Consider the following 9,448-nt stretch of genomic DNA (forward strand, 5'->3'; position numbering starts at 1 on the left):
CTGGTACCAAGACAAGACATGGGCCCTGGCAGGGGCACCCCGCACCACACACCAGATCTTTGGGTTGCCTTGTCCGCTCACGACAGAAGGCTGAGGCTGGAACAGAGAGGGCCGGAAGACCTCTGAGGCACCTGAGGAGGCAGAGAGGACAGTGACCATTCGAAATGACTTCGACATTCATTAGCCGCTTACTCTCAGCTCAGACTAGTGCGAGGTCTTTTTAGAGGGCCATTTGGCTATAGCTATGAGAACTAGTTCATCACATCCTCTCATCTAGCAATTCTACTTCCGTAAATTTATCCTATGAAAATAATCGAACTTATGTATATTGGTATACCTACAAGATGATGATTATAATCTTCATAGTAATGAGAAACTGAACAACTACAATTAGATCAGGGTTACATTTTAAAATGAGGCATCCATGGGATGCAATACCATGCAGCATCCAAAAAGGAAAATGTAGGACTTTCACTGCTGGGGAGAATGAAGTAAGTTGCAGCTGAATAACGCTCCCACTGAGAACAACTAGAAAAGTCAGTGAAACAGCTGATTTTTGTGGTTTAAGAGAGTTGGAGAAGCAACAGTAACCCGGGCAGTTAAGCTTGTGACGAGGGGAGAACCATGGAGAGGCCAGATGACGGTCTGCAGCCACCTGCATTTGCCAACTCTGGCAAGAAGCTGAAGATCTAGGTTTTCCACAGGCAGAAGGTTTCAGGAGGGACAAGAGAAATTACCAGAGTGTTTTATAGTCTCACAGCCTGGAATGACAAAATCGAAGGTTTAAGGAACCTCAAAAATATGTTCAGGTTTTACACCATTTACTGGAGTCTGAAATTTTATAAAATGGGGACCTGAAATCTATGCCCAGACCTCTGTAAAGCAGGGCAGAGTTTGGCAGAGTCACGGAGCCTGGAAGGTACAGATCAGAGCTCACAGTCTGAAGAGGAGAGACCCTGAGGAGCACATACACCAGGATTTCAACGGAAAAGCCCAGAAGGGCGAGGCCCTGGGAGAAGAGGCAAGTGAGAAGTAGACAGAATTCTATACAACTGCACTTCATAGACATCCAGCTAATAATTGTAGATGGGATTATGGAATTCGACAACCACTATAGTCATAATTGCTCAGGCAAGAAGCATCAATAGTCAGTGAACAGTTTGTGGTTTTGGGTATGTGTGTGTGTGTGTGTTGAGAACAAGGTACTCATATTCTCAAAGTACTTCCTCCCAAATTATTTCTTAACTACAGAGAGAAAAAATTAGTAATTTACTATGGAGATGCCTGGCAGACGCAGCTTAATCACATAGAATGGGACAAATAGATATCATAATGCATTGAGGACACAACATCTTTTTTGTGATATTCCTGTCAAGAATGCATATCCTGAATCTAATGAAGAAATATCAGACAAACTCAAACTAAGGGACATTCTACAAAATAACTGGCCTGTACACTATCATGACAGACTATGGAACTATTCCAGATTAAAGGAGAGTAAAGAGCCATGATAACTGAATGCAGCATGTGATCTTGGATTGCATCCTGGACCGGAAATTGCTTTATTTTGTAGTAAAGAATATTGCTGGAAGAACTGGTGGAATTTGAATAAGATTTGTAAATTCGATAATATTAGTTTCCTGATTTCGATTGTACTATTACACTAAGACGGATGGTTGACGTCGTCAGAAATGATGGAAGCCAGAAGACAATGAAAAGACATATTTCAAGTTCTGGTGTGAAAAAAACTGCCAACATAGAATTTTTTTACCTGATGAAAATTGCCTTTAAATCAAAGATATTCTCAGATAAAGAAAAGCTGAGAGAATTTTTCACCATCAGACTTGCACAAAAGGAAACAGAATTCTGTTTTAGGAAACAGAATCTTCAGACTAAAGGGAAATGATCCTGGATGGAAATATGGAAACACAGGAAGGAATGAAGAGTACTACAAAGGGTAAACATGTGATTAAATATAAATAAATATTATCCGTACAAAATGATGGAAATGTCTTTAACGTATAAATTGACTTCAAATGTCTATAAGAACAACACAAAAGTTGGAAGGAGGCAAGCGAAGTGCTCTGAAGTCCTAGACTTATTGGAGAAGTGATCAAGTAATACCGTATTAGACTATCAAGTCAGAAATGTATGTTTTAACCTGTATGAGTAATCACTAAAAGAATAATTAAAGGATGTATATGTAAGTTATGAGAGGATGGAATTACATTGTTTAAAATAATCCAAACAATAATAAATAAGAGAAAAATAAGCAATGTGGTAGATATAAACCCAAATATATTAGTAATTACACTAAATATAAGTAGATTAGATTCTACAACTAAAAGACTAAGGTAGTCAGAACGGATTGAAATCTAACAAATACATGCTGCTAACAAAAGATACACCTTAAATATTAGGACGTCAAAAGGTTGAAAGTAAAAACATTAGTATATCTGGTAGCGATAACTAATATCAGACCAAGTAGACTTCAAGGAAAGAAACGTTACTAGAGAGAAAGATGTAAATGTGTAAAGGTGTCAATCTACCAGAAAGAAAAACCCAACCATATTGATAATCATATTAAAAGTAACTGGTCTAAATGTCCCAAAAATCTGATTGGATAAAAGGAAAGACCTGACTATATTTCACCCACAAGAAACGTACTTAAAGATAAATATAGTTTAGGAGAAAAAGGTTGGAAATTCTATACCATGCTACTATGAATTTTTTTAAAAACTAAAGTGGCAGTATCAAAATCAGATAAATTGGATTTCAGGGCAAAGAATATTACTGACAATAAAAAGTTTTATTTTGTAACGTTGAAGAGTTCAATTTGTCAAGAAAATGTAATAATCCCAAACATTTGTGCACATAATAACAGAATTTCAAAATAAAAGAAGCAAAAGTAATAGAACTGCACAGAAAAACAGACTAATACACAATAACAGCCAGGAATTTCAGTATTCGATAGGACAAGTAGACAGAAGATCACTGAGGATAACAATGACTTTAACGAGACTATCAGCCAGTCTATTAAATGGCATTACAGAACACTCCACTCCACAGCTGTCAAATACATTTGGCTTTTAAGTAACCATGGAACATTTATCAATTTAAACAATACTCCAAGCCATAAAACAAGCCTCAATACATTTAAAAGAATTCAAGTTCACACAAATATGTTCCTTGACCACAATGGAATTAAATTAGAAATCAATAACAAAGATATTTGGAAAATAAATAACATACTTCTACTTAATCCAAGTGTCAAAGAATAAATCAGGAAGTAAACTAATATTTTGACCTGAATGAAAATAAGACGATGGCATGTTGAAATAATGTGTGGGATGCTGCCGAAGCAGTAACTGTAGACAGCCATGAGGGATATTACTCGGGTGATAAAATTTTCTAAAACGAGATTATGATGATAGTTGTACAACTTGGTAAGTTTACTAAAAACAAATTGCACATTTAAAATTAGTGAATTTTATGACATTCATTCTTCAAAAAGGTTGTTTTTAAAGACAATACTGGAAATGAAGAAATAAAACTTTTGTTATTTATAGACAACCTGATGGCATACATAATAAATTTTTAAATGTATCAACTATTAAATTAATAAATGAGTTTAGTAAAGTCACTGGATATAAGGTAAATATTGAAAATAAATTGTATGTCTATGTATCAGCCATAAACAATGAAAACAAAATAGCATCATTTATGATAGCATCAAAAAATGTCAAATACCTAGAAATAAATAACAAAACATATGAAAATCCTCTATACTGAAATCTACACATTATTGAAATAAAGAAAATGTAAATAAATGGACAGTTGTACTATATGCATCCATTGGAACATCAGTATTATAAAGTGTTAGTTTTTCCCACTGATACACACTGTCAAAGCAGTCTCAGTCACATCCTAGCAGATCTTTCTGTGGGAAATGATAAGCTGATTCTAAAAATTATGTGGAAATGTAAAGGACTGAGAATATCCAGAACAATCTTGAAAAACAAAAAACCTGGAAGATTTTTACTACCGGGAACCAAAACATTAAAATATTGATATAATGAAAACAGCATGGTATTGGTGCCAGGATAAGTAATGGGCCAGGTGAACAGAAGACAGAATCCAAAACCGATATACAGTTTGTATGACAAAGGGATACTTCAAGGCTGTGGGGAAAGGACAGTCCTTTCAATAAATGATGCCGGGTCAACTCGATACCCACAGGAAAGGAATTTTAACCTCTTCTCTTAGTGGACTACAACCAAAAATCAGTTTCAGCTAGATTGTATATTGACATTTAGGAGGTAAAATGATAGAGCGAATATATGAGCTTAAATCTTAGAAAAAAACTTTAAAAAGGATCTTAGAAAGAATACTTAGTAGGAAAAGATTTCTAGATACAACACCAAAAAAAAAAAAAAAGCCATTTATGATGGACAAACTATAAATTGAAGATTAAAATCAGAGCTTCTGTTTATCAAAAGACATCATTAACCATAATGGCAAGGGCTGTGGTGTATACATGTATAACCGACAGAGGAGTTGTATCTAGACTAGGTAAAGACCTTCAAGTCAGTACGAGTCAGACAAATAGAAAATGGGCAAAAGACTTAGATGGGCCCTTCACTAAACTGACATCCGAAGGGTCAATGAATGTATGAAAGGCGATCAATCTTGTTAGTCACCAGGGAAACCGATACCACCCGAATGGCCAAAATGGAAAAAGGCAATAATCATGAAAGACGCAGAGCAATTGGAATTCTCATACGTATGGGTTTTGATTTATGTTTTCATATTCCAAAATCTGAAGGAAATATTTGAAACCGTTTGTAGTAGGCAGTGTATGGGTTTAGAATTATGGGTCTTATCCCTTTTAATATTTCCACTTTTGTTTAATTGTATTTTTCATGTTTTACTATTACGATTGGACAAAAAGTTTTACGTTTTGAAAAGAACAAGCCACTCTCTCCCACCGCACACAGGAAGCGCAAACCCCAGTGCCTAATGGTGTTTCCCACCTTCGTCTCCTGACCTCTCTGCAGCACTTAGCCCTGAGCACCTCCGTCTCAAAGCCACGCCTGTCCTCACCTCCTTGGGCTTCTCCTCCTGCCCCTTGTCCCATCAGCCTCTCCGGGGGCTGTCCCAGACATCTCTCTCCCGCGCCTGCTCCCTCCTGTCTGTGGTACAAACGCACCTAAAGTGGCTCTGCTGCAGCCTCCTCCGTGTCTCACTGGTCTCATCCCCACAGTGGAGCGAGGAGCAGGCCCCCCACCCCGTTCCCTGTCTCAGGAGCTTCACCGGCCTGCAGACCAATCTTCTCCATCTCCTGGCTTTGCACATCCCTCTGGCACAGTAGTCCCCCGACCCATCCTCCCTCCAGGTCGGCCCTGCTGGCCCTAGCTGTGTGACTGTGGACGACACATTTTTTAACTCCCAGTCTCAGCTGTAAAGCGGGAGTCACAGAACCCACCTCACAGGATTGTCACAAGGATTAAATAAGATAAAGCCTGCCTAATCAATGTTGCCTATTTCTACTCTTTCTGTTAAGCTTAGCTAGCATGGCACAGGTGATCCCACCTGCCAAAATACTGCCTCTCTGCCTGGTGCCCTTTCTCTCATCCCTCAAACACCCTTCCCCCCACGTCATTCCAGGCCCAGCCCAAGTGCCTGGTAGGTGATGATTTCCCCAGCGACCTCTCCCCTTCTCCGTGCCCTCCCATCACTCAGGCCTGTGTTCGTAACGGGGTGTGAATGAGGGGGCCACAGGTTATGTACCAGCTGCTCTGGCCCCTGGCCTCCAATTCTCTCTCCAGCCTAACGGCCCCTCCTTTGTGGGCTCCTAAACCAGAATGTATCTGTTGGGCAGCCCCCCACTCCACTCCTATCTGTTGGGCAGCCCCCCACTCCACTCCCAGGCTCAGGACCTGGGGGAGAGTGAAGAAAGGACCTCACCTGAGACAGAGAGCAGCAGCCAGAGCCGCAGGGCCCAGCCGGGCTGAGAAAATGTGGCTCCTCTCCAAAGGCTTCTTTGGGTTCCCATCTCCATATTAGACCCAGGACAGAGGCGCAGCCCTTCTCAAACTGAGCCCTCCTGTGGACCCAGAACTAGGGGCTTGGTATGTGCTTCCTCCCTGGGTGTAGAGTCAGGGGGCAGGGGGTGCAGACAGGCGCAGTGTAATTGTGGGCCAACCCCAATATCCGGGTCTCTCGGAAAGCCCCTAGTCTGGGCTCTGGAGGGGAAGGGGTGGGCCATCTCAGTGCTGGGGTGAAGCGCAGAGGACTACTGTATTTGCACAGAACGGAAACCCAACTGCAATTAATTTAAGCAAAGGAGGCGGTTTATTGGCCCATAAAACAGAAGTTCTGGGGAGATCCCAGCTTTGGGCGTGGCTAGATCCTTCGACTTCAACTGTGATATCAAAAACGCATCCCTCTCCTTCCCTCTGCTCTGCCTCCCTGTTGGTTCTCAGGCAGGCTGTCTACATGTGCTGGAGGGATGGGTGCCCGGCACCCAACACTTGAGTCTATCAGGTTAGCCACCCCCTAGGAAAGGGGACAGTCTCCTTCCTGTTACCTAGAGCTTAGGTCCAAGGCTGATGTTGGTTGACCTAGCCTGGATAAAGTGTTTGCCCAGAGCAATCACTGTGGGCAGGAGGCTGGCCAGGTCTGGGTCCCTTGTGCCCCTCTAGAAGCAAACAGGGAGGTCAAGGGAGGGCAGGGTCAGCTAATCTTTGAAGACTCCCAGTCTCACATGGTGCTTCCCAGAGGAAAGCTAGATTCAATTACCATAGGATGCTGGGCAGGTGCCTACCTGTCCAAAGGGACTAATATAGCAGAAGGTTGTACCTCCCCCCGCCACTGAAGAGGGGTAACCCCTGCTCACAGCACCTCCACCTCACTGCCTCTCCATATTGCTCCCTAAAGAATGCATTTGTTTCCTTAAGGGTTCCAAGAAGTAGGGTAGCTCAGGTAGAAAAGCTCTGATGTCCTGGTCACCAGAGCTGTGAGACCCCCTTCCCTCCCAGGAAACAAGACCTATAGCTCTATAACAATCAAGAGGATGATGATGATGACTGATGACTGATGATGATGATGATGAGTGACGACGATGATGATGACGATGATGACAATGATGATGATGACGATGATGACAATGATGATGATGATGATGATGATAAATAATTGGCCACCTCTTCATCTCCCCATCAGGTTGAGTTGCTGGGTGACTCGATGACAGTACTGTAGAGCAGTTAGCACGCTTCACAGTGCCTGGCATGTTGGAGACACTTGGTGAACCAGATAGGTTGTCTTGTCCAAGGTGGCTGCCACGACACATCCCATCTCCCCTGTCCCTCTTTTCCACTCTAGTATTTGTTATTTTTAAAATTGAGATATAATCGATGCACAATAAACTACACATATTGAAAGTGTACAATTTGGTAAATCTTGACATGTATGAACCTGTGAAAACATCATCACTATCAAGAGATTGAACATATCCAGAGTGTCCCCATGACACCCCACCCTTAGCATCTCCAGACAGCCGTTGATGTTAGTTTGCATTTTCTAGACATATATAAGTTGAATAATGCTACACATATACTTTTGTCTGGCTTCCTTCACTCAGCATAATAATTTCGAGAGCCATCCATATTTTTGCATGTATCAATAGTTAATTCATTTTGGTTCCTGAATTGTATTTTATTGCATAGTTTTACTGTAATTGACTTTTTTATTCGCTTGTTGATGGACATTTGGGTCGTATCTCTCTTGGGGCTAGTTCAAATAAAGCTGCTGTGAACATTCGTGTGTAAATCTTTGTAAGAGACACGTGCTTTTATTTCTCTTGGGTAAATACCTAGGAGTTGCATGGTCGAGTCATGTGATAAGTGTGTGTTTAACTTTCTAAGAAAATGCCAAGCCCTTTTCCAAAGCGGTTGTATGAGTATCTCAACACCACGGGGTATGGTCAGTCTTTTTTATTTTAGACATTCTACTAGGAGTGGTATTTCACCGTGGTTTTCATTCGCATTCCCTAATGACTAAGGATGTTGCCCACTTGCATGCCGGGAGGAAGGCACACAGCAGCAGGGCGCGTCTGACGTGTAGGTGTTTGGCTGACGACCAGCTTCAATCACCCGAAGTGTTAAGTGAGCAGACTCTCAGATGCTTCCAAGCTCCCACCTTCACGTCACCCCTGCCGATGCCACGCGGAGCGGCAACAAGCCGACCCCACCAGACCCTGCCCAAACTCAGGTTCGCAGGCAAAGCAGATGACTGGCGTTTTAAACCACTGTGTAGGGGGTGGTTTCGCGCAGCAGGTCGGTGACTGGGACGGCGAGTCTCAAAGCTGGGACGTCACTACTACTGACCTAGTTCTCTTCGTCCACATGTGGCTTTAAACTCTCAGCTCGTCGTCTTTCATTTGTGGGGTTCTGGCCCCTGAACCTTGCTCGTGACTCACGTCTTATTCTTTCAGGTCTCACCACTTGCCCCGTCCTCATGGCAGCCGCAGCCGCCCTCCCCCGGTCCCAGCGCATTCTCTGGGTCTATGACATCAGCTCCCTCTTGCCTGTCCAGCCTCCAGCCTTCACGGTCCCTTAGCCACCGCCTCCCCCAGGGAACAAAGCTCAGGATCCCCCGCTGGACTGCCTGGATTTGAATCCCGTCTGTTACTTCCTTTCTAAGCCAGCCATGTTCTTCACCCTCTTTACTCTCTCTGAGCCTGTTTTATTTCTCTAAAGAGGGAATGGAAGCGGCCTCCTGAGAGGGTGCTTGTGAGGCTCAGGCGAGAGGATCCGCGCAAAGAATTTAGCAGACTTAGTCTGGCAGCTGCTGCTGTTATTTTTACTACAGTGTTGTCTGATGTCTGTGTGGATATAAAAACACCCTTCCTCCCTCCCTCCTGGGCACCTCGTCAGCCTGGCTGCTGATGGACAGGTGGCGGGTCTGTGGGTGGGAGGAGTTACTATGGAGTAGTGGGAAGAGCAGAAGCTGTGTACGAAGCGGGGCTAAGTGCAGGGAGGTTACACCGCACCATCCCGACGCAAGGTGAACCCGACAGATCGGAGCTGTTCACGCTAGCACCGTGTACCCCCTAGTGCGAAAGGCAACAGGGTGCTCAGGAAGAACGGATGGGGGATGCTTTTTCAACGTATATTTTTTGGAGCTTTAAAAATTTTTGTATTATACTGTTGTTGTTTTTTTTTTTTAATTAAGTCTGATTTTAATAAATTTTAATAAATTCAAAAATTATTAATCCATAAAAACTTTAATACAGTATGCTATACTGTATGCCAGATAACTGTTTTCACCCCATTTTATAGATAAAGAAACTGAGTCTTAAAGAGTGGAATAACTTGCCCAGGATCAAGCAGCCAGCCAGAGCCAGGATTAGAACCTGGGTCTGCCGGAATCCAACGCCATGGCCTCC

This window comes from Pteropus alecto, unplaced genomic scaffold, assembly GCF_000325575.1.
Source record: "Pteropus alecto unplaced genomic scaffold, ASM32557v1 scaffold123, whole genome shotgun sequence".
NCBI lineage: Eukaryota > Metazoa > Chordata > Mammalia > Chiroptera > Pteropodidae > Pteropus > Pteropus alecto.